A 27341-nucleotide genomic window follows, 5' to 3' on the forward strand; every position below is an offset into this window, starting at 1 on the left:
AAATAATAGAATGATGCAAAGTCCTATGTTAGGTTTTGAGAATACAAATAGTTCTTGCTAACAGAAAGCTCACAATCTAACAGGGGAGATAAATAACAATATGTAAATTTTAATATATTAATTCCCTCTACAAGCTGGAAACCTATTTCCAATATCCACTGAAATTCTACCTTTTCATTTTGATTCCTAGATGTTCCAGGCTGGTCAATAATACTTGGAATGGGAGTTCCAATGATCTGTTGGAAAGTCTTGATTTAGACTTTGTCACTGGGATGGAAGAGCAAGTAAGTGGTATAGTTGTTATAATGCCACCAAGCCTGAATTCAGGAAGACTCATCTTCATGAGTTCAAATCTGACTTTAGATACTTACTAGCTGTGTGCCCTGGCCAGATCATGTAATCCTGTTTGCCTCAGTTTCCTCATCTTAATTTGGAAAAGGGGCAAACCACTTCAGTTATCCTTGCCAAGAAAATCTCAAATCAGGTCACAGAGAATTTGAAATGACTGAATAACAATTTCTATAATTTTCAGAAATGATAGATAACAGGCCTAAACAAAACTCATTCTTTTTATAATTGGCTAAATTTGTAAATTTCCCTACCTTGGCTGAGAGAAGTCCTACTTCCTTAAACTGCAGCACTTCAGAGTTTCATAATACGCTGTCAGCAAGGCTAATCAGATATTATGACCTCGCCCAAGTAAGAAGTCCTTCATAGACAAAGGAAAAGCCCAAAAGGATATGGAGATTTTCTTCCGAAAGTAAGTCATTATTATTATTATTTTCTATTTAAAAAGCAAAATATACTTCATTATATATTTATCAGTTTCCAAACATCTCAAACATTGTTTTAACTATTCAATTTAGACTCTAACAGCATCTGGATTAAAAGGAGAAGTTACTATTCTAACTGTTTGTCTGATACAATATTTCCCCCAATTGTTACCACATAAGAAAAATTTTACGTGTATTTTAGACATGAAACAAAAATGTATTAACAGTTATTAATGGAGTTGAGTGTACTTCCAAATTATCTTATATAGAAAATCACTTTTGGCATTCTATATTGATTGTTTTCAAGAACAATATATAAAATACTAATGGATTACTGAACTTTGGAGTTTAAAATCTTAAAGAGAAATATTTAGAAACTCATTTTTCTCAAGGGCTATTTATTAGTAATATTTCCAATTGTAGAATCAACCTTTTTTAGTTAGTTCACAAACCAAATCATTTCATTGTGTTTTCTTAAGTTAGCTAGTTTTGACGCCTTTAGGGTTGAGGGAGAGAAGTGTGGAGAGATAAAATGCATGTCTGCAATTTTTTTAAAGTTTCAGTACACCCAAATAATTTGATGCTGTACATTTTGCTTCTAAGAGTTTTAATTTGGTAATCTTTAAATTTTTGGCTACAATTTATCTAAAACTTTCTCAATTCCTCCTCCTTGATGTCAGTGGGGTCAAAACCCTTCTTCAAAGCTCCTATTTCAAAACTACTAAAATCCTTTACATTCAAATCCTTCATTCATGTTCAATGTAAACAGACTATAACTTTATTTAGCTTTTCTTCCTATTCTCTTCTCATCCCTACTGGCTTAAATTTTCTTTCTTGTCTTTTTCTGATCTCTCCCTTGTATTTCCACATTCTGATCCAACACTTCTTAATTTCTTCTTCTTGCTTAATTCTTTTAGTTTCTATAGCCTAATTACATCCTAGACTATCTATAGAACTCATCTGCATTCCACTGTACCTTTCCCTTTATAATTTAATGCAAGTTGTTAGTTGCAAGATTGTTGCCTTTGGGGTCCTACAAGTTTACAAATGTAGAGTTCACTCCAATACCTTTTTATGCCTTTGCTTCTAGATTGTCAGAAGCAACTGAGTATTTGTTTGTTGTTCAGTTCTTTTCACTTGAATCTGACTTTTCACTGCCCCATTTGGGGTTTTCTTGGCAAAGATACTAGAGCAGTTTGCCATTTCCTTCTTCAGCTCATTTTAAGAGATGAGAAAATTGAAGCAAACAGGATGAAGTAGCTTACCCAGAGTCACACAGTAACTTTAGTCAGTGAGGTAGACAATTGATAAGGTTTGGAATCTTCAAATTCGGCCCCAGACACTGACTCACCTACTTAACCCTGTTTGCTCAGTTTCCTCATCTGTAAAATGAGCTGGAGAAGGAAATGGCAAACCACCCTAGTATTGTTGCCAAGAAAGCCCCAAAGTAGGCCATGAAAAGTCTGACAGGATTAAAACAATTGAAGGATAGCAACAGCAAATATAGTTATGACTTAATTGTTTAGGCAAACCAGAAGCAAATACCATGATAAAATAAACATCATTTCAAATTAAATTGTACTTACTTTTAAATTGCTTCCTGATTAAGAAAAGCTTTCTTTGGCTAGGGAATAGTAGAAATAAGCTGGAGAACAGGAACCCTGACATTTCTTTTCCCTCAATGCTTAAGCACAATATGTAGTAGTTGCTAAATGGTTAGACTGAATGGACATTAATAATGGTGGATTGGGAGTTCAGCTTTTCAGAGATCCTCCCTCCCCATTCTATAAATCAGTCTGTATCCAAGTCTAAACTATGATAATAGAATACAAACTAGATACACAAAGGGTTCTATGATTTTTTCCCACCATGTCCTCAATCATAATTTAGATAAATCCAAAAAAGATGCCTGTGGATCAGAGAACTTAGGGGACATGACTTGGAACACAAATCCTCCTGCCCAGCAAGCACTCTCTCCATTACTCCACTGTCACTATAAAAATAATGCCTTGAATTTACAGTGTAAAAGACTGCCACATCTATCATCTCATTTAGTCTTCACAGCAATCCTGGTAAGTGCTATTGTTATCCTCATTTTACAGAAAAGGAAACTGAGGCAGATAGCAATTAAGGGACTTTTTTAAGGTCACACACCTGGTAAATGTGTAAGGTCGAATTTGTGCCTTCTGTAACCTACCTGCTGGTTGTCTATCTTCACAATCATTATTTTGAGTAGGCAGGGCAACTTGGTATTATTATCTTGTTTGGAAGATGAAGAAAGTGAAGCTTATAATATGATTTCCTTAATGCCAAATAGTTAGAAAGTAGAATAAAAATAATAATGGCTGACATACATAGAGTCTAAGATATATATATATATGTAGATATAAATGTGAACGTACAAATATATAGATTTATTCTATGTTTTATAGTATCTTGTATTATGTTGCATTGTCACATTGTATTATATTACATTGTTACTTTATGTTATGTCATATCATGTTATGTTATATATATATATATATATATATATATATATATATAGTTGTGTATTATATCTTATCATATCATAACCAGGCTTTGACCCCAGCTTTACTGTTTCCTAGTCTATGCCTTCTTCTAAACCACACACCTTCTAATGAATAACTTAATAATGCTCTTTGGTATTTTCTTCATTTTAAAAGAGTTTTAGATGTCTTTGGTTTTCAATAGTCACAATTAATATGGTTTAATCACCAAATGTTGTGATTTGGGAGAGCAATTCTTGGTCACCAAATGATGAGATTGGTGTAGACACCAAAAGTTGGGATTCATTCACGTGAAGGATCTGCAAGGGCCATTCTCTTTGGCAAAGGGTAGGTTTATTTACAAGAAATTACAGACAAAATGAAGAGATACAACAGGCACCAGGAATGGTGAAGATGAAATAGAGTTGGGAGAGTATATCATTAGCAAGAACAGGAATTTAAACAATTAATGATAGAAAAACAAGTTCTCTAGTTTTTTGCTGATTCTCACAATTTGTTAGAAAAAAGGGAATACCCCCATGAGGTTGGATTATTCTCTTAGCTGGCAGTCCAAATAGCAAAATAGCATCCTAAAAGAGTTAGTTAGCTATAAGAAAGAGGACACCATAAGGTATTTTAGGGGAGGAAAGACAAGTGACATGGAGTGAGAAGATACCACAAGGAAGAGGGCTATGGTGGGCTATAATCCTAAGAAGGATTCAGCAAAGATAGCATGAGCTATGAGGGGTTTGACATAATTCAGGTAGAACACAGTAAGGTGGGACTACCCATGATTTCCACAGAGAGTGAGACCAGGAGAATAAACTGATCTCATCAGTGTCCCTCCCTGTCTTTCTTTGCTAGCCTCATCACAATAATTTCCACTACTATCCACATACTACGCACAATAATTTCCACTATTATCTCTACCATTACTATCACACACACACACACACACTTTTCTTATAAGAGTTAAATAAAAACAAGTGACACAGTGACTCTGTCATGCATGTATACAACACCTCACCCCTAGAGTCTTCCACCTCTGCTGAGAAGGGGTTTGATCCCTCATTCTCTGGAACCAAGACTGATCATTACATCTAAGCTTAGCCTAGTGTCCTCATTTGTAAAATGAGGAAGCTAAATAAGATGATGTTTGAGGTCCCTTCCAACCCATGACCTCCAATTTGTCACAGAACAGAATACAGGGAGCTAAGATAAAGAGTTAGAGTGAGAAAGGGGACACTTAGAAGGATGGGGTGTACTGCACAGTTTTGTTAAATAATAGTAATAATAGTAGTAGCTAATATTCATATAGCACTCTGAGGTTTGTGCAGCACTTTGCTTATATTATTTTGTCTCATCAAATAAACATTATAAATGAAACAATATGTGTATTAGTCTGGGTCAACAACTTAGGCATTTGTTGGGAAACTCCTTTCTGCACATTCCAAGGATGATGAAATTAGGCTTTGCCCTCCTGTGACTCTAATTCCCTCAGCAGGGGACTGGTTAAAAATGAGGAAACTGAAAACAATTTGTTTCTCTGTTTGAGACATGCTTCCCAAGGCATTTTCCTGAAGAAAGCTTTCTCCCATTTAATTCCCTCCTCCCTCAAATCTGAATTCTAATAAAGTATCAGCATCTTAAGGTCAGTAGAATCATTCCTTTTTTGTCTTGTATCCCTAGGACTTAGCACAATGTCTGGCACATAGTGGGTATAAGGTCTGAAGTTCCCCAACCAAAGGAATTCTAAGCCTCTGTCATCCCCAATCAAATGGCACCCCTCCACCAAACAGGCAAATTGGTACTGAAGAAAGAGGTTTGGGCAGTCCATATGATTATAAAAGTCCTATAATAATCATCTGGGTTATTTATATAGGAACTGTCTGAGGCAACTGCCAAACAATTCAATGGATCTCTGATTCCCACCATGCAATTTGTGGCTAGACTATTCAGTGGATCTCTGCAAAGACCCCTAAAAAATTCCATGATAATTATAGAAATCAGACAATGGGTGGAGGAACTATAGATTGTTGTGCATAGGTTAATGATGTTTTGGTGAAAGTTTTGATTTACTGCTCAGTCCTGGGCTCAGTTCCAGAACCCAGGTGCTAGGCCAGTGCAGATGGTTAAATGATCAGACACTCAAGACCATGTGCTGGTTGTTTTGAGTAAGTTTCCAGACATACCCAAGGTTATTTGTTGGATATTGTGTCCTTGTAAAGGCTTTCACCCGTTTGTTATGGCTTTCACTCCAATAGGGACCTCACATTCCACCTCTGGCTTTTACAAATTGGGACCTCACAGTGGGTATTAAACAAATACATTGTTGGGGGCAGCTAGGTGGCACAGAGGGGTCAGGAAGACACGTTTCTTAGTTCAAATCTAGACACTTATTTAGGATCCTGGGTAAGTCACTTAACCCTGTTCCTTATCTGTAAAATGAGCTGGAGAAGGAAATGGCAGACCACTCCAGTATCTTTGCCAAGGTCCTAATGAAGTCATGAAGAGTTAGACACAACTGTAAACAACTGAATAATAACAAAGTTCTTTGTTGATCTAAAAAATGACAACTTAGAAAATTTGTAGGCTACATAGTATGACTCTTCCAGAGAGAGGCCATGAAGATTCTGTCTCTGAGTATAATTGATTGTAATTAATTACCAATTACAAATAATTAATGATTAATTAATAATAGGATTTATATGCTATATGTAGGGATTAAGACTAGGTTTTCCTATCTCATATAGTCTAGAAGTACAGAGATCATTTATGGATAGGATTCTCATTCTTATCATTTTGGGACCCCTGACTAGGGCTTTTTTGCTCTTCTTTGACAATGTGATGCTCCCCCATTTCCAGGGATTCATCACATTTAGGTCAAATTTAGGTTTTATATATTTTTTTATTATAGCTTTTTATTTACAAGATATATGCATGGGTAATTTCTCAGCATTGACCCTTGAAAAACCTTCTGTTCCAACTTTTCCCCTCCTCCCCCCACCCCTCTCCTAGATGGCAGGTAGACCCATACATGTTAAATATGTTAAAGTATATGTTAAATACAATATATGTATACATATTCATATAGTTCTTTTGCTGCACAAGAAAAATCGTACTTAGACATAAGGTAAAAATAACCTGAGAAGGAAATAAAAAATGCAAGCAGACAAAAACAGAGAGAGTGAAAATGCTATGTTGTGGTTCATACTCATTTCCACAGTTCTTTTGCTCTGGGTGTTCTCTTCATTATTGAACAAATAGAACTGATTTGGTTCATTTCATTGTTGAAGAGAGTCATGTCTATCAGAATTGAATATCATATAGTATTGTTGTAATGATTTCCTGATCCTGCTCATTTCATTCAGCCCAAATTTAGTTTAAACATTCAAAAAGCCCAGCCAATTGTAGCTCAGAACTGCTGAACTAGAGAGATCCAGGTGGGGGTCATGCAACATGCTCCAGAATGTTAAAAGGTTTGCAAAGTGGTGGCTTCTGGGAAGATGGTGAAGTAGGTTGGTAAATGTCAAGTTCTCCTGGTTTCTCCCACAAATAGAACAAATTTGCACCTGAGAGTGCCTGAGGTTTCCCTGAAGACAAACATAGACTGGTGAAAAATCAAGACTTGAGGCAAATGGAGTTTTCCTGTTATAGTTCAAGAAGATTTGAAGAAAGAGACCAGGTTGGGGATTAACCCTGTGAAGTGCAAACACCTCCAAGCTAGCTCTGTGGAAGCATCAAATGGAGAGTCCTGGGGCTAGCTAGGTTTGGCTGAAGCTTCAGCAGGAACCACAGGAATTTTCACCCCTGGTGTGTGGAGCCAGATCTGAGTCAAGGAAGATGGAGGGAACCTCATATGATTAAGAACATTAGGTCCAGCGAGCTGCAGAGAGATAGCCTTGAGTGAGAAGGAACCAGCGCAATTTGTGAGTGCAGAAGCAGTGGGCACTTGCTGAAGGGGATAGCTCGTGGTTTGGAGTTCCAGGTGAGAGAAGAGAGTTGAAGGGAAGCTTGAGGCACCATTCCTCCATCCCAAGGTTAGAGATGCTTTCACTAATACCTCTTATTAAAAAAATGAATCCACAAAGAAGAAAGAACCCCATCATAGAAATTTACTATGGGAATAGGGAAGACCAGAGTTCATCTTCAGAAAAGGACACTAAAGAAAATATCAATGCCAAATTTTGAAACCCCTAGATCAAAGAGAAAATTTTTCAAAAAAAAAAAAAAGGAAAAAATAATTCAAATATGCTGGAGCCACACTTAGAATTTGGCTAAGGATTTATCAGCAGCCACAATAAAAAACTGCAGTCCTGGAATCATATCTACCAACAATCAAAAGAACTAGGCCTGTGGCCAACAATATCATATCCAACGAAAGTATCTCTAATATTGAATGAGAAAAATGAACATTCAATGAATCTGCAGATTTTCAGGACTTTCTATCAATGAAACCTGAACTTAATAGAAAATTTAACATGTAAGAGCCAATTTCAAAGATCATTTTCAAGGAACTCAACATGGACAATGTTTGTTTTGTTTTGTTTTGTTTTTTACAGGAAGTGTATACCATATGTTTGAGATTGATACCAACAATAGGGTAGCTCAAAAGAAAGATTGGAACAGAGTTAAGGTGAAAGTAGTAATTATGTTATACAAATGAGGTACAGAGGAAGAATAGACACAGAGACATTGGTGGGGGAGGGCTCGTTGTTCTGAAAATGTACAAATCAGGAATGATAAATATCATGAAAGAAAATTTTTTAAAGGTTTGCAAAGTTATCCAGGTCTGATTTGAAGTTAGAGGACCTCAGTTAAAATCTCAGCTCTTCCATGTACAGTCAGTGTGATCTTGGTTAAGTGATCCTTTTATCCTCTCTGAGACTTGGTATCCTGATCTGAAAAACGAGAGAGTTGAACTAGATGGCTTCTGAGATCTTCTCTAACTTAAGTCCTGTGATTCTGATAGTGTCTGATAATGTCAGAGGTGATGGGAACATTAGTAGTGACCTATTTCTTTTTTGGTGCTTGTCTCTGGGTTTGCACAGTTTAAAATATGAAAATGTTTAATATTTTTAAAAATTGATTTCATTAAGTAATGTGGAGTCTCCAAAATGCACCTTTCTGCCCATGCCTTCCCTTATTCCTAACATTTCCTTCAACAGACTTCCTGATGAGCTTTGACTCATCATTTCCTTTTGAGGAAATAGTGAATCTTAGATTGAGTGAATTGACCCAGTGGCCCAAGTGAGGGATTTGAAAATCATTCAGGGGTATCCTGGTATGGAAAATAACATTCTTAGCTGGGGCCCTTGAGAGATCATGAAGGTCCAGCTAAGCCTGGGCAGCTTTAGCTAAGGATTAGGTTGGTAAACTTCAGTGCTACTCCATCAGGGACTGCATAGAGTTCTGCTATATAGATTACTATTTCCACTAGCATGCTATATTATTTCTCATTTTGCTCATTCTCCTCCCCTTTAATAGGCCAACATCTCTCCTCTTTTTTACTGCCAAATCCTTGAAAAAAATCATCTTTATTCATTGTCTATACTTCCGCCCTCTTTCAGTCTGGCTTCCAGCCCACCAATGAACTGAAACTGCACCACAGTTACAAATGATCTCTTAGCTGATAAATTCAATAGCTTTTTCCAGTTCCCATCCTCCTTGACATCCTGGTAACTTTCCAGGCTTTTGAGCATGCTCTCCTTCGGGATATTTTCTCCTCTTGGCTTCCTTAATACTGCTCCCTCCTGAGTCTCCTCCCAAAGGTCATACCACTTTTAAGTCTCTTTTGCTATCTTTTGCCCCTTAACTTGGGGAGTCCTCGAAGGCTCTGGTCTGTCCTCTTCATTCTTTCTCATTGTCTTAGTGATCTCATAGTTCCCATGGGGTTCAATTTTCATTCCTATGCAAATAACTTATATTGTTGTTCAGTCATTTTCAATCATGTCCAAGGTTGGATTTGAACAGTCTTCCTGACTCCAGTCCCAGTGCTCTATCCACTTAACCATTTAGCTACCCAAAGGTCTCTATGTCCAGTACCAATTTCTCTTCTGAATTCTGGCATCATATTATCAACTACCTGTGGGATGTCTCTACCTGACTATCCAGCAAGGAGCTCAAATTCATCATGTCCAAAACAAAACTCTACATTCCTTCCCAATTCCATACCCCTATCAAACTTCACTATTTCTGTTGGGGGAGTGACTATATTTCTATGCCTGATTTCACATCAGAATCACTTTTGGATGTTTCCTCTTTCTTATCCTTCTATAGGTAATCTATTGCCAGGTCTTGTTAGGTCTCCTTCTACAACAGCTCTGACACAAATCTTTATTATTCCCATTCAAAGACATTCTACTCTAGTTCTGATCTTCTATTGTCTGGATGATTGCCTTAGTTTCCCAAGTAGTCATTTTGCCTCCCATCTTTTTGCTCTTCAGACTACCCTCCTCAGAAGTGCCAAACTGATGATGACCCAAATATGCCTCTTCTATAATAGGAAAACCTCAGTAGCTCCCTATTGCCTTTAAGTAAAAAACAAAACCCTCTGCCTCTTACCATTGTGCTTCCCATTTATCTTTCTAGATTTATCCCCAAGGAAGTTTCATTAGAAGTGATGGGACCACTTGAACTTTGAGAACAGAGTTTGCATAAGCACAGGCCAGTTCTGTACTCCGAGAGGTGTGCTAGAGCTCGGTTCTGTACTCCTAAAGGTATGCTGGAGCTAGCTCAAACTGGCTCATGAGAGTTTATTATTAAAATTTCAGTGTGAGCATTTACATGTACGTAAGGAATTCAAAAATGCCACAAATCAGGGCTTGATTTTTTTGTTTTGTTAACTATTTAGACTTAGTGATTTAGAAAATGTTAATAATGTGAATTAAACTTAAAGGTATATCATGGATAAATTTCTTCCTTTTTTTAATAATTATAACTTTTATTGACAGAACTCATGCCTGGGTAATTTTTTACGACATTATCCCTTGCACTCACTTCTGTTCTACTTTTCCCCTCCCTCCTTCCACCCCCTCCCCCAGATGTCAAGCAGTCCTATACATGTTAAATATGTCACGGTGTATCCTAGATACAATATATGTGTGCAGAACCAAACAATTCTCTTATTGCACAGGAAGAATTGGATTCAGAAGGTAAAAATAACTCAGAAAGAAAAACAAAAATGCAAATAATTTGCATTCATTTCCCAGTGTTCTTTCTTTGGGTGTAGCTGCTTCTGTTCATCATTGATCAATTGAAACTGAGTTAGATCTTCTCTTTGTCGAAGAAATCATGGGTAAATTTCTACCTCTAACCTATCTCCACCTGCACTTCCACCCAACGAATTAGTTGTTAACCATTTACTAATGCACCATCATCGGTACTCCCCTGATGAGTTCTTAGGCCCTAGGTTCAGGGAAAAAAATACTCATATTTCTTGGACTTCAAAAGTTGGTATCATCCAATGTTTAAATTTTAGATGAAAGAATAAATATATGTCCACTTGGAAGCAATAACTCTGTCTGCCACAGTTGGTGTGGCCCTAAAGGTAGTGAAATCTTTTTAAGGGACCTCCATCACCAAACTCTACTGTCACACTCTCAAAAACTATGTCTGACACTTTCCCCCCATATCTACCCCACAGTGCAGGAATTCCAATCAGTATTTTCCTCTAGTATTTCCCATAATAGATGCTCAGGAAATATTTTTAGAAAGAAATGGCACAGAGAAACCCTTAAGCTTTAAGTGGCCTTATTTCAGCTTTTGTTTCTATTCAACCTTGTTACTAATGACATCTCAGAGCTTCCCTAAAGTGTTAAGGGTTGGCTATTGATGTAGTGAGGGCCTTGTCATTGGAAACCTTCCAGTATAAGCTAGATGGTTGCATGTTAGGAAATGTATAGAAGAATTATGTAAAAACAAATGTCTTTTTAGATAAATATTACATTTACATGACTTCTGGGGTTCCTTCCAACTCTGAGATTCTATGATTCTGAGACGGTGGGTAGAAGACCCACCTGAGATGATGGGGAGAGTGAAAGGACAAGTTTAGAGAGGAAAGAAAACCCTTTCTTGGAAAGCAGCAGGGAGGAGGAGAGTCTAAATTTGGGAAAAGTGAAATGGAAAAACAAGAAGCAAAGGAGGAAGATTGAGAGGAATGAGGGTCTAAAGACCTAGGATTGGGATTGTGGAGACTGTTTTAGGGCATCACAAAAAGATCACATGATAGAAAATGCACTAGCTCCAAAATCTGAGATCTTGGGTTCAAATTGCACCTCTCATGCTTACCACCTGTGAAACCTGAAAATCAGCCCTATCCTCTGAGTACCAGATTCATCTAAGTAAGGAGACCAGCCAGCAGCCCAAAGGCTTGTACCAGGATGATGAAGATGATGATAATTCACATTTATGTAGCACTTGAAAATTTATAAATTCCTCTTCCTCCTGGGCATAATGCCCAGGATTCAGATCTAGCTGGATTACTTTGGAGCCCACCAGGGAGTGATCAAGCTATGGTAACTTACTAGTGCCAAAGCGGGCTCCCACATGCAGGAAGGGTGACTGGGTCTGGGGGAAGGTTATTTCAGCTGCTTCCCTTCTTTGGAGAATGATTTTGGTATTTTCCACTCCCCTCCCATCTTGTTCCCTACTCTTCCAGGCCTGGGGCTGCTGAGTGTGCAGAGTTCTTGCTAAATTCCTTCCACTCACCACACAGCAGACAGCATGAGGCCAGAACCCAACCGGCAGTGGTGTATGTAGAAATCCGGGGAAGGGGGCTGGGGGTGAGGTCACTCCTGAAGAAGCTGGGGGTGGCTGACTAGCAAGCCCCCAAGGACACAGAGGAGTTGGGTTTCCAGGACTGACTCAAAGTTAGATGAGTAATTTTGCAGTCGACATTTTTGGGAAGAGATGTGACCATTTTGCAGCTTAAAAATGAGCCAAGTACCTTTTGCAAAGTAGAGAAAGGAATACAGGCTGTCAACACAGTAAAAGCAATACTACCTGGCATCCTGATAATATCTCCTGTCACTGAAGAGGATCTCTTCATTTCTCACTGGTTTTCTGCCCCTAATCCTACCCTGGTCTTTGGGATCCTTCAGTTCTTTCTCCACCCAATATCTCCTCCTCCCTCCAAATTCCTGACTAGGATTGGAGAAAACCCCCTTTTCCTTAATCCAAACAAGATTAAGGGAGGATTAAAAGGGGACCTGGTGGGGGAAAATGAAAAAGAATCAGAAGTTATAATTTTATCTCATTTGGGGGTCTTATCAGCTTCCACAGATTTAATTATCCACCTCTTCTGCCCTAACCTTTCTATTCACTTTCAGTCTTGTATCTTCAGCTGCCTTTCAGACATCACTAACTGTATGTTCAGTGCCCATCTTAAGCTGTCTAAACCAGTACTCGTTATCTCCTCCTAAACCCTTTTCCCTTCTCCCTCCACTTTCTCTATTACGATACAGAGCAACACCATCTTCCCAGTCTCTAAGATTTATAACCTAGGAGTCATCCTGAATTCTTCACTATCTCTCCTTACCCCTCTAATATCCAGTCTGTTGCCTAGGCCTGTCAATTTTGTCTTTGCAATATCTCTCCAATATGCTGCCTTTTCTCCTCTGACACTCTAGTACAGATCCTCATGCGTCTGCTTGTCTCCAGTCTCCTCAAACCAAACCGTTCTCTCTTCAGCCACTAAAATAATTTTTGTAAAGAACAAGTCCAACCATGTCACACACACACACACACACACACACACACACACATTCCAGTAGCTTCTTATTGCCTCCAGGATCAAATATGAAAGGCTCTGTTAGGCATTCAAACAATGTCCTCTCCTACTTTTCCAGTATTCTTATACCTCACTCCCTGAGATGTACTCTTTGATATAATGACACTGGTGTCCAGGATGTTCCACAAATAAGACACTTCATCTCTTGGGCATTTTCTCTGGGTGTTTCCTTTAAAATATTCTCCTTCCTCATCCTTTAAATCTCAGCTAAAATTCCATCTTTTATAGTAAACTTTTCCTGATCTTCTTAATTTCAGTGCCTTTCATCAGTTAATTATTTCCTCCCCCCTCATGTAGCTTTCTTTGTATATATTTGCTTTCATGTTGTCTCCCCTATTAGATTGTAAACTCCTTAAGGGTAGGATCTATCTTTTGTCTCTTTTTGTAAAGCTGGGAAATGGTGAAGGGTCACTAATCAGAAGCCCAGGTCCTTGGGGCCATAAATGAAGGTAGATGGAATTTGGAGAACAGGAGTCGTGTGTGTGTGTGTGTGTGTGTGTGTGTGTGTGTAATGGTTCCCTTTAGTTAACCTTCCTTTATCCTTTGAAGCCTCTAAGCAGATGGACTAAACCAGATTGAAGGTAATCAATAGGCCTCCAACCCTTTCATGAGTTAGGGGGATGTCAACTCCAAGAATGGAGTAAAATGGATGGATAAAGACAGTTTGTTCCAACGACCATGAAGGTGACTGAAGCAGGCTCTGTGGAGCACTTAGAGCTTATTCAGACATTGAAAGAGCCAAAGTCATCCACTGCATCTTGACCCATTGCCAGCTGTCTTAACTTTTGTTCTGACATTGGATTTCAATGGCTCTGGAAGAAAGAGACTAATGACTTTGTGCAACTCTGCCTAACATGATCAATTTACAAAAAAGTCAAGACTTCACTCTATGTCACTGATTCTCTTCAAAATTGAAGGATAAATAATAATCATAGCCTTCCAATTGATTGTGTTAATAGTGATAAGTTATTGAATTCTGTTCTGGTCATTCTCTAATACCTACTATGCTTCTTTTGTGCTTAACATGCCCTTTTTTAATGTGAGAATAAAGTATCTGTTCCAAATTTGATTCATGTATGTATATTGGTATCTTGTTAACTTCTCTCCTTATGAGGAAATTCTAGAGCCAAGTAGTGGAATTGTTCCCAGAGTCTTTGATGTCTCCGATGATGAGCCAATGAATATAAGAATCAAGGAGCCTACTTTCCCTAGTGAAAAGTCAGGTTTTCCCTGTATTGAACCCACTCTGCAACCACATGGCTGGGGAAGAGGAAAGAGTAGCTATCTTGAACCCCTGTGTGTTTCAGCACCAGTTGCCTCTATATTCTAAGCCAGATAGCATTGATTTCATCTGTTAAGAATTCCTTCCTTCCAACAAAGCACCATTCAAATATCATTCCTTACCTGAGACCTGTTGTAATTTCTTCCTCCCTAAAGCAATGCAGCCTCTTCCTCTACCCTGACCATACAGTTATCCCTCCCCATATCTCTTCAGTTACGGGTACCTGCAAGATCTGGAAAATCTGTCTAAAGTTTTTTGGCCCTCCTTTCATACAAGAAAAGAAGTATAACTTTTTTCTTTTTTTAAGGGCTGTTTACAGTATCCTATTGTAAAATTTGGGTTAAGAATTTGATCATAGGTTCTGTGTCATATACTGGCCTTCACTGGTCATTTGCAACTTCCACAGAAGTGACCCCAAAATTCCCATTTAATTCTTATGCCCACCCACAATATTTTGAAGCCATGATGGGTAAAATCATGATGTGGAGGATAACTGTACTTTGCACCGATTTCATTTACACTTTTCTGTATATGTGCTGTTTCTCCTAAGTCAATAAAATTTTTCAAGACAAGGATTGTTTTGCTTTAGTCTTTGAGTCCCTTGCATACAGTAAGCACTTAATAAATGCTTTTGATAAGTAGAAAATATTTCTTGCCTACCATTACTTGTAATATATTGCAACCTACATATATCTATCATGTATCTGTTTGTTGCTTTTTAGATAACTTGCATTAGATAAGTCTAGTTTTGCTTTTACATAAAGTTAAATTCGGCTACTTCCCCTCTCAATTTAAATGGCATCTAAGTCAGATTTCACCCCAATCCTTGTGGAGTTTAAGGGTTTTGCTCTTCTAAGACCAGTACTCTCTGTTTGCCATCTGCTTCTTCATTGTTTCAAAACAGCTGCCTTTCTTTTCTGGCTGCAAAGATAAACCTACCAGAGACATAACTAGGAATTCCAATAACTAAGCAAGTTCAGTTTATAGGGTTCAGAAGATGAAACAGTAGAGGGCGTCTGAGGTATGGCAGCTTCTGGGTATGGTTGAGATAGAGTAGTGTCAGGGGACAATGGGATTTGAATTTGAGGAGCTAGGAGGTCAGGATTGTTGATGGAAGCAAGAGTTGGAGTGGAAAGGAAAACTGCTCCACACACTGAACTTCTAGGGAGAAAAGAAAAAGACCTAAAGGACTACAGATGATAGCTCCAAGGAGCTAGATGGGATAATGGAAAACAGTAGATACTAAGTAAATGTCCTGGGAGATTGTATTAGATCCTGAGAATATAGATTAAAAAAATATATAACAGTCCCTGCCCTTGATGAGTTTATATTTATCAGAAAAAAATATAAATATAGGCATATATACTTGTATAAGAACATATGTAAATATATAAACTAAATAGGAAATAAATGCTTGTTAGGGAAGGAGGGAGGAAAGAAAAAGACCTAAAGGACCACAGATGATAGCTCGAAGGATCTAGACAGGACATATGGCAAACAGTAAATACTAAGCAAATGTTCTGGGAGATTGTATTAGATCCTGAGAATATAGATAAAACAAAATAACAGTCCCTGCCCTTAATGAGTTTATATTTTATCAGAAAAGACAATATAAATATATGCATATATACTTATATAAGAACATATGTAAATATATAAACTAAATAGGAAATAAATGCTAGTTAGGGAAAGAGAATACTAGTAGTTGGGAGTATCAGGAAAAGCCTCATGCAGAAGATTGTGCTTGAATTGCATCTTATAGGAAGAGAGAGATTCAACGAAGCTAAGGTGAGGACGAAATATATTCCAGACAGGGATAATGGCCACTGTGAATACATTGAGAAAAGAGAAAACCAGCTTGACTTGAGTATAAAGTATGAAAAGGAGGAGTTATTAAATGATGGTGGGAGAAGGATGGTCTGGAAGTAGCAATGGGGTGCAAGGAATAGACCAACTTCTCCTTCTGACCCGATGTATCCTGGGGTTGGAGTGAAGGGAAGAAGCAAGGGAAGAAAAAGACAGCCTTTGAGAGCACCAAGAAGTGAGGCATTTTCTGGAGAAATCAAGGTTTCTCCAAGAGCTTATTATAAACAAAGGAGCATTTGAAGGATAAAATGGAAATGAAGGATATCAAGATAAGAGCTAGGTAAGATAAGAATTGAGTTCAGTATTAAAGGAGGTTCAGACCTAGGTTGTGCACAGCACATTTGTAATTGACCCTTCAGCGGACCCTGGGCTGATATGGTGTGACCCATGGATATAGCACAGGTCTCCAAACCAGACAATCTACTTCAGAAGATAGCAGGACCCAAGTGGATAGCCACTTGTGACAGCCATTCAAATTTTTGGAGATATCTTGCATATCTCTCCTCAAATCTCTTCTCAAAATTAAACATCCCAAGATATTTCATAGAGCATGATCTTGGCTCCTTAAGCCAAGTTGGAGGGGGAGTCTAGAGGTGATTCCTTCTATTGCTTAGTAAAGTGGAGCATCTCTAAGCCCCAGTAGAGTATTTTTGGGAAATTTTGCACTCTTTGTATCCTAAAACACCAAAGTAGTCTCACTTGGCTCATGACACCCACTACTATCCTGGTGGTCTTCTACTTAATGTTGTAGAACCTATCTTTGATTCTATTATTGGGATTTGAAAAGAACTATAAAATGAAAGGATTGGATTAATCTATTTTTATGGTATCTTTCAGTTCTGAAACTGTAATTTTGTGTTTCTTATTGCCTTTTCCCAGCATCAGAACAGAAGAAATACAACACAAGGCTTCTCTACCCAGTGCGGAACTGAAAGGGCACTTACTCATTAAGACAAGATGAGTCAATCACTGATGAGTACCCAGGGTGACCTCATCACGAGCTCCTTAACTACCACAGAAAGGACCAGGAATCATGGCTGAGTCACAGCATAGACTAACCAAAACCATGCTCTTGTTTGAAAGAATGAGACCCTTGTTCCCAGATGCCATCAGAGAAGGGTTTGTAACCGCATGATTTTACAGAAGCTCAAGACTTCCTTCCAAAAAAGCAACTCCATGAAGTTCCCCTCCCAATATCATGAAATCTTGAATCAGTCATATATCACAGGATTTCTCTTTTAAGAGGTTATTAACATTTTTGTGTGATGGTCCCTCCTACCCATTGGTAGTCCAGTGAAGCCTATGGATTCTTTTGTAATAAATTTTTTTTTATTATTTGCTATTTTTATTTTTCCTCAATTACATATAAAAAACATTTTTTAACATTTTTGGTTTTTAAAAAATATTTTGCATTCCAAATTTTCTTCCTTCTTCTTCCCTTCTCTCCATCTTAAGACAAGTAATTTGATATAGATTATACATCCATACAAAACATATTTCATGTTAGTTATGTTAGAAAATAGACCCTCCCTCAATCCTCAATAACATTAAGAACACAAGAAAAATAAGGAAAACAAATTAAAAGTATGCTTTGATCTAAATTCAAACATCACCATTTCTTTCTCTGGAGATGGAGAACATTTTTTGTCATAAATCTTTTGAAATTCTCTTGGATCATTGCATTGCTGAGAAGAGCTAAGTTATTCACAGTTAATCATCACACAATATTGCTGTTGCTGAACAATTTCATGTAAGTCTTCCTAGGTTTTTCTGAGAGCATCTTGCTCATCATTTCTTATAGCTCACCATCACAATTATATACAATTTATTCAGCCATTCCCCAATTAATGACCATCCCCTCAATTTCCAAAAATTTGCCACCACAAAAAGAGCCACTATAAATATTTTTGAATGTATAAGTATTTTTCCTTTTTTATCTCTTTGGGATATAGACCTAGTAGTAGTATTGCTTAGTCAAAGAGTACACATGGTTTTATAGCACTTTGGAAATAGTTCCAAATTGCTCTAAAGAATGGTTGAATCAACATACAATTTCACCAACAGTGCATTAGTGTCTCAGTTTCCCCACATCCATTATAACACTGGTCATTTTCCTTTTTCGTCATAGCCAATTTTATAGATACAAGATGGTAGCTTTTAAAGTTGTTTTATTTTGCATTTCTCTATCAATATTGATTTAAAGCATTTTTTCATATGATTATAGTTTTGATTATTTCATCTTAAAACCGCCTGTTCATATATTTTGATCATTTATCATTTGAGGATTGGCTCTTATTTTTATATTTTATTTGACTCGGTTCTCCATATATTTGAAAATGAGGACTTTATCAGAGAAACTTGCTGTATAATTTTCTTTATAGTTATGATTACTAATTGTGTATTTCCTTTCATCCTTTTCCCCATGTTTCTTCTACTCTTTTTCCTTTCACTTTGTCCTTCCTCAAAAATGTTTTGCTTCTGTCTTTTACCTATGTGTAATATGTCTTCTGTTCTTTTTCCTCCCAAACACATACTTCTCTTATTCCCTTTCCCTCCTACTTTCTTGTAGATAGATTTCCATACCCAATTGTGTGTATGTTATTCTCTCTTCTGATGAGGGTAATATTCACTTCCTTCTGACCACCTCCCCCATCTTCCCCTCTACTGTAAAAGCTCTTTCATGTGAGATAATTTATTCCATTCTAACTCTCCCTTTCCCCTTCTCTGAGTGCATTTATTTTTCTCTCCCCTTAATTTTATTTTTTAGATAACCAGACCATAATTTTCAACTCATACCTCTGCCCTCTATCTATGAATATTCCTTATAATTGCCCTAGTCATGAAAAAGATTTTAGGAGTTACAAGTATCATTTTCCCACATAGGAATTTAAATAATTTAACTTTATTGAAACTCTTGTGATTTCTCTTTCCTGTTTGCCTTTTTTGTCCCTAGAGACAACTGGGATTAAATGACTTGACCAGGGTCACACAGCTAGGAAGTATTAAGTATCTGAGGCCAGATTTGAACTCTGATCCTCCTGATTTCAGGGCTGGTGTTCTGCCCACTGCACCACCTAGCTGCCCCCCCCCCCTTTATCTTTTTATGCTTTTCTTGAGTTTAATATTTGAAAGTAAAAAATTTCTATTTTTTTTCATCAAGAATGCTTGAAAATCTTCTATTTCATTGAATATCCATTCTTCCTCTTCTCCCCCCACCTCCTCCCAAAGATTATATTCAGTTTTGCAGGGTTCTTCTTAGCTGTATTCCTAGCTCCACTGCCTTCTGGAATATCATATTCCAAAACCTCCTATCCTTTAATGTAAGAACTGCTAAGTCTTGTGTTATTTTGATTGTGGTCTATAATATTTGAAATATTTCTTTCTGGATGCTTGTAATATTTTCTCCTTGACCTAGGAGCTCTGGGTTTTGGCTATAATATTTCTGGGATTTTTCATTTTGGTGTATCTTTAAGGAGATGAGTAGTAGATTCTTTTGAAGTCTATTTTATTATCTGGCCCTAGAATATTAGGATAATTTTCCTTGGTAATTTTTTAAAAATTGATGTCAAGGCTCTTTTTTTTTTTTTTTATCATGCCTTCAATAGTTTTTAAATTATCTTTTTCTAACACTGTTCTCCAGATCAGTTCTTTTTCCAGTGAGATATTTTACACTTTCTTCTATTTTCTTCTTTTGATTTTGTTTTATTGTTTCTTGATGTTTCATAAAGTCATTAGCTTCCATTTGCCTAATCCTAACTTTTAAGAAATTATTTTCTTCAATGAGTTTTTATATGTCACTTTCCATTTGGTCAATTCTATTTTTTAAGGAGTACTTCTCTTCATTAAATTTTTTTGTATATCTTTTTCCATTTGGCCAATTCTGATTTTCAAGGCATTCTTTTCTTCAGTGGACATGTCTACCTCTTTTACCATTTGGCCTACTGTTTTTTAAAGCATTATTTCATTCAATATTTTAGTGTCTTTTTTATCAAGTTATTAACTCTTTTTCATGATTTGCTTGCATCACTCTCATTTCTCTTTCATTTTTCCTCTACCTCTTTTACTTGATTTTTAAAATCCTTCTTGGGCTCTTCCATACTTAAGACCAATTCACATTTTTCTTTTAGAATTTGGATATAAGGAATTTTTACATTCTTATCTTCTCTTGAGCATATATTTTGATCTTCCTTGTCACTGTAGTAACTAGAGTCAGAGATTATTTTTGTTTTTGTTGTTGTTGTTGTTGTTTGTTCTTTTTAGTTCTTCCAAGGTGGTATGATCTAAGGAGAGATGTGTTTACTACTCCCCTAGCCTGTGCTATCTTATCAATTTTGTGCTAACATCAATCTTGGAGTGAATACAAACACTCTTTTCTGCCCTAGAACTACGACCAAGGTCTCCACTCCACTGGGGCCATAAACTCTGATGTGCTAATGCTCCTCTTTGCTCTAGGATTAAACTTAATTAAACTGGTTCATATTAGTAATTTCTTGGAGTTTACTTTTTTATTTTTGTGAATCTAATTTTTGTTTTGTTAAGACTTCCTCTTTTCTACACTGAGTCAAAGTTCCCCTTTTTTATGTGAGTTGTGAAATTGAAAATTGATTCTACTTCTATTTTTAATGCTTATTCAAGTAGATTTAATATTACCTTTTGCTATAAGTTTTACTCAGATAATCTCAAATCACTTACCTTATAATTCTCATATTATAACTTGTATCTCCACCTTCACAATATCACCTATCATGCATTTTCCAGAGAAAATCAATTAATCTAAAAGGTCAAATCTCAATTCCTATAACCTGAGAAGCTTTGTCTTGTACCCTCAAAAGCACATGTCTTAGATGTGGTTAAGGAGGTTTCAGAAAAGGTGATCCTAATGATGTAATCTCAATTCTACCCATATCATAGACAGCCAATTAAAAGAAGACACCTTTATATAATTCAAAAATTTTGCTTCGTCACCTTGTAATTGTTATAAAATACCTTGTCATCCCTTACTTGGTATTTCTGGCATTATAAAGATATCCATTGACCCACTTTGTTGGTAGATTCATGCTCTACTAATCTACTGATAATCCTTAAACCTTTGTGCCTCACTTTATCTTAATTTTTAAATGTAATCGAGTTAATTTCTCATTTAGAACCATGGAAATTTATAAACTTTCCACATGATACTATACTAAAATACTGATATTGTCAGTTGATTATCAACCATTACCTAATCATTTTGGGTAATACTTATTCAATCAGAGAAAAGGACTGTTTACCACTAGGAGTTTGCAATTCCAAGAAATAAATTGCTTGTTTCTAACCCATTTCCACTCATGATTGCTTTATTCTTATCTTTATTCAAGATGCCTCAGAATATATTAGCTCCCTTTGTGGTAAACTGATATAACTTGTGATTTGTAACATTTATGCTAAATCAACATCTATGTTTTTCAAAATTTTGTAATTTGCCTCAGTTCCTCTTTATTGATTATAAGAAAATTCTGCAAACTCTCTATGGGGTCCTTGGTTACTAGGAACTTTGGGCTTCATTTATTGGCAATTGTGATGTAAACTGTGTCCCCCTTGATCTTTGGGGGTATGGACCTGGATTAGAGAAACCCTAAAAATTTCAAACCCCTCCCAACATCTGAAAGGGGCCCCACCTTTGCTACAAATTCTTTCAGGATTTGGCCCACTGAAAAAGTTTTTTTTCTCAGTGTCATAAACCCATTTTTTGCCACAAACCTCTCCTGCATTCATTCATGATTTTGAATTCTTTTGCAAAGCCTGCAACAGTGCCCAGGGGATCTCTCAACCCTCATTTCTCACACCTCAACATATAGGTTTATTACACTGAGAAATAACTTCCAAAGGGCTAGTTCCAAGGGGATTAGCAAAGATAGGTTTTTAGCAAAGATGGGTTTCCTCTAAGAAATAACTTCCTCAATGGGCTTTTATGATTAGGAAATGGCAAAAGTTTGGGGTCTCAGCCTTTGATTATATTGGGTTTTTGTGGCCGGAAGCTAGGGAACAATCTCCAGATGAGTTTGAGGGACTAATTTTCAATTCAATAAAGGGTGGTGATTATGCCCCAGGCCAAGATCTCCAATTGAATTGTAGGGCAGATATCTATGGGAATTTCCCTTATGAACAAGAGGGTGGGGCCCCTCCTAAAGGTCGGAAGGGGTTTGAGATTTTTAGGATTTCTTTAGTCCAGGTCCATACCCCACAAAGATCAAGGGGGACACAGTTTACATCAGTTGGTAGTCTTGCTAATAATTGGGAAATATTCTGAACTTTGCTGCCTCTGTTGTTTTTTAATGGTAGATTTCAATTATGACAAACGTCAGAGCTTTTTCCATTGTACTACCTTGACTGCCTCCTATATCTATAATTCTTCTTCACTAAATTTACTTTTTCCAATTAACCAAAATCCTTTCTCTCTTCTTCCTACTCCTTTCTACCCTATCATTGGGGGAAAAAGTCCATGTTAAATATATGCAAAATCAAGCCAAAATTCCTCCACTGGTCATGTCCAAAAACTATGTCTTTAATCTACACTCCAAATCCATCATCTTTCTATCAGGAATCAAGTAATATCTTTCACCATGAATCTTCTGAAGTTGTGGTTGGTAATTTTGTTAATCAAAATTCTTAAATCTTTTAAGTTGATTGTTTTTATATATTGTTGTTGTATAATTTTTTTTTTTTTTGGTCTGTAATTCTGCCACATTTATATACTATAATTTGTTTACCCATTCTCTACTTGATGGGTATCCCCACTGTTTTAATTCTTTGCCACCACAAAAAGAGCTGCTGTTAAGTAAATGAATTCTTTTTATTTTCTTTGATCTATTTGGAATATATCTAACAATGGTGATAATGCTAATTTGAATAGTATACATAGTTTAGGACATTTTTTGGACATAGTTCCAAGTTGCTTTTCAGAATGGCTAGAACAGTTCACAGTTACACCAATATATATCTATACCATTTTCCCACAGTCTCTTCAACATTTGTCATTTTCCAATTAAATGTGTGTGAAGTAATACTTCAGAACTGTTTTAATTTTCATTTCTCTAGTTAATAGTGATTTAGAGCATTTTTAAAATATGGCTTTTGATAATTAAGATATCTTGCTCTCAAACTGCCTATTCAAATCCTTTAACCATTTGTCAGTTGGGGAATGGCTGTTAGTCTTATAATTTAAATCAATTACATATATGCCATAGTAAAAAAGATTTTTATAAGAGAAATTTATTGCAAATATTTTCTCCGTTATCTGCTTCTTTTCTAATTTCATCTATATTGGGTTTTTTTGTGTCAAAAAACTTCAAATTTTATGTAATCAATACTGTCCATTTCACTTTCTGTGATCTCTATTCTTTATTTGGTTATAAACTTTTCTATTCATGGATCTGACAAGTAATTCTTTTCATGTTCCTCTAATTTGTTAATTTAACTCTTTATGTCACTTGGAGCTTTTCTTTGTATGCTGTCTTTATAATTTATTTGATGTTAAATTATCCCCTGCTTGCAGCCTTTCTTCTACTGTTACTTGAACTCTAATTTAAACCTTTAATTACTACTTAATTTTCTTTTTTGTGTTTCTAATATATTACCTCTTAAAGAGTATATTTCTTGAAGGCAGGCTCTTACCTCTTTGTATTCCTTGTAGTGCCTGATACAAATTAAGTGTTCAATGCAATCAAGGCATATAGTGTCAAAAAACAGTGCCTGTCCTCAAGGAACTTATATTTGAGGGTGTACTGAAGTCAGCTCAAATTATCTAGAGAAAGATAAATGTTCAGTGTGAGCATTTCCATCTTGGAAATTTACAAACATTACATACCAGGGCTTAGTTTATTGTTTTGCTGATTATGTAGACTTTAGAAAATGATGGGGAAATGCTACTGATGTAGATTAAACTTTAAAGTGTGTCATGGGAATGAAGGGGCAGTGGCTAGAGGGGTTGTTAAGTCTGTCCATTAATTATCCTTCATACTTGCTACAAAATCAGCCTATCTCCTTTTCTAGTCGTATATCACTTTTATAATCTCTTTTATAAACATGATTTGCCATTGCTAACAGGCTATAATAGGTTTATGCTATGTAGGTCCCTACTAACCTTTGGCTGACCTGAAATTTTTGATCCTTGGGGATTTCACGATTCTAGGATCCCAGTATCATAGATTTAAAGCTGGAAGAGATCTCAGAAGTTATATGGTCCAAACCCCATTCTCATAAAAAGGAAGAAACCAAGGCCACATGGAAGAAATTCCTGGAAGGAGGCAGGATTCAAATCTAGATCCTCAAATTTTATTTCTCAAACTCTTTCCACTATGCCATTGCTTTACATTTGTTGGGATGTGAAATTATAATTATAATTGGACTCCAAATCAATGATTGTCCTCCATTTTGTGCCAAGCTTCTTGCAAATTATGTATATTATGGTAAACTAGGGAACACAAACTACAAGCTCTTTATTCTTTGAATGTGCCCACCACAAGATTGAGAAAAGGGGTTTGTAGGCAGAACATTCTGGGCAAACTAGAACGTTCCAGTTACAAAGTTCCTAGCTCCAACCACAACTTCCTTATATATAAATGTTCTAGACTACAATTTCTCTGTTTCAACCTCAATTTCTCTCTTCTGATTGATCAGCCAGTCAGTAACAAGCAACAACTATGTTGCCCCAAATTATTATAAACTTGCCATGAACCTCATTAATGATTAGAAAGATGCTCTGTTAGCCCTCAAGGTGTGTCCTTGGTGACTGAGGAGCCTTAGATGCCATTTTTTTTTTTTTTTTTTTTAGCAATTGCAAGCTTTGCTAATAAATTGATCTTTATATATAAGGTTCCTTGGAACTTTCTACTAGAGAAGGATCATGAAATTTTGACAATCCTGTGGCCAGCATGTTGTAAAAGTTTGTAGTGTTGCAGTTTGAGGAAGTAGAACCTCTGCCAGCCAAAGTGGAAAAATTGCAAATTTACTTAAAATAGAGAGTTTTATCCAAGTTCATTTTTAAAATCATGAGAGTATATCTGTAAATAATTAATGCATAGTGGTTACATTTTTGAAATAACTATTAATTGTGTGTGAACACATGATGTGTAAAATTTTAGAATGTAGTTATTCTTAGATAAAGAATCAATAAAATGTTTTTATATTTATTAAGAGATGAAATAAAAGAGCAATAATCCAACCCTAAACTATGATTAGTGAAATTTTGCTATTTGAAATAAAATCTCATGGGACTGAACTTTAATATTGTTCTGAATCTTATTTTCATGTATCACTATCTGAATTGTCATGAAGCCAATAGTCCACCATCCAAGGGGAATGCCATGTGCTTTCCAAAGGGAGGACAGGCTGAAAACTGGTCCAGGTGGATATCTGGCATCAGGGAGAAGTTAAGGGGACTGACGGGTAAAGTAAGACCCTCTTAACTCAGTTTCTCAATTGTGTTATTTCCTTTCCGAATAGAAAAATTTTCCACTTGGTTATTTGTAAACCTGGCTTAACTCATGAAAAATCTGGAACTTTTTTTTTACAGGATTGACTGGCATTTATGACTTGTGTCTGTTTGTGTCAGGCTTGTTTATGTTCTTGAGAAGGCAATTTTGATATCATCATAACTGTCCCTCTTTCCTTTTATAGCAAATTTCTACAATCAGGGTAAGTAAACTGAAAGTTTTTGTAATACTTTATTTATTAACAGACTACCACTGAAACATCTATGAGTTATTAAAATTAATGCAAGCATGAAAGATCCAGTGAATAAGATGGATCTGCCACTTAGTTTCTCATAGGCAAACAATACAAAGAGAATAAAACTGCATTTTTTAATAAGAAAGTTCTGGTTAATTTTTTCCAGTAGCTACAATAATCCAATTTTGTAGAAATAAAGTATAAAACATTTTGATTTTTCATCATCCAAAATTTAGAGAGAGAGAGCAAGACCCTTATTTACACCCATATTTTACTTTTGGTTGAAGCTCTATGCCTATTGTAAAAACATCTTAAAACCTGGCAAATTAATTACAAAATCTCATGTGGGTTCTTAAACTCATATATTTTTAGTCTTTCAGGATTATATGAGAATTAAGACAAAAATATAAAAGTCATTTAATTTTATACATATGTACATATATACATATACACATATGATTAGCTTTCCAAATTTTAATAAGTTCTCAAAATTAGATGAAGGAAAGACATATACAATTTGTACTCAGTTATTATAAAAACCAAATTGAGGAAGTTGCACTGAATTTTATTAAGTTTTGGCACTAGTCGATTTTAGCAGAAATTCCGAGAATTCTGAGAAATATTCCAGAACCATAGAAACAGATCTACTGAGAAAAAACCCTTTCAAAGCTGCCTTGAGAATGAGATCTTTTTCATACCATCTAAGGGAAAATGTTTCTAAGGACTAGACAACTACATGAGACATCTGGCACTCAAGATACAACAGTGCTTATTAAATGAGCATCATGACCAAATTCAAAAGTGTGAGGTTGATATCATGTTAATTGATTGATAACTAATGTTGATTGCGGTTATATTACGTCAAGTCTCCTCGTATTCTAAATGCAGTTTAATCTGTAACCTGTCCTATAGAGTCTTATTAAAAATAAGGGATTATCCAGTTTAAAATCAGTGTCTTTTTCAAATGCCTTTTCCAACCTCCAGATAAAAAAATTAATTCCTATAAGTCTATGTTATAGTAATTATTTGTTTGTGGTATATTATAAAGCTTAATGTAAATGTTAAATACAAATTTTAAAATTGTTTATTTGAGATATTTCACCATGTCAGAATAATTTTTTAAGAAGTACATCTCCTTATCACTATACACCTCTCAGATTGGCTAAGATGACAGGAAAAGATAATGATGAATGTTGGAGGGGATGTGGGAAAACTGGGACACTAATACATTGTTGGTGGAATTGTGAATGGATCCAACCATTCTGGAGAGCAATTTAGAACTATGCTCAAAAAGTTATCAAATTGTGCATACCCTTTGATCCAGCAGTGTTTCTATGGACCTATATCCCAAAGAGATCTTAAAGGAGGAAAAGGTACTCATATGTGCAAAAATGTTTATGGCAGCCCTTTTTGTA

General features: G+C 36.1%; 1 long non-coding RNA gene across 2 annotated transcripts; it reads left to right on the plus strand.

Annotated features, from left to right (window-relative positions):
- The first annotated feature begins 490 nt into the window (after positions 1-490).
- On the plus strand, positions 491-17560 carry LOC111718595. 2 transcript variants are annotated; one of them, XR_002769114.2, is made up of 3 exons: positions 491-760; positions 9872-9999; positions 17098-17560. It is a non-coding gene; the product is annotated as an uncharacterized LOC111718595 (long non-coding RNA). The 2 variants fall into 2 exon arrangements; XR_004231891.1 differs by lacking the exon at positions 9872-9999 and having other exon boundaries at positions 497-760.
- Positions 17561-27341: the final 9781 nt, after the last annotated feature.

This window comes from Sarcophilus harrisii, chromosome 2 (genome assembly GCF_902635505.1).
Source record: "Sarcophilus harrisii chromosome 2, mSarHar1.11, whole genome shotgun sequence".
Lineage (NCBI taxonomy): Eukaryota > Metazoa > Chordata > Mammalia > Dasyuromorphia > Dasyuridae > Sarcophilus > Sarcophilus harrisii.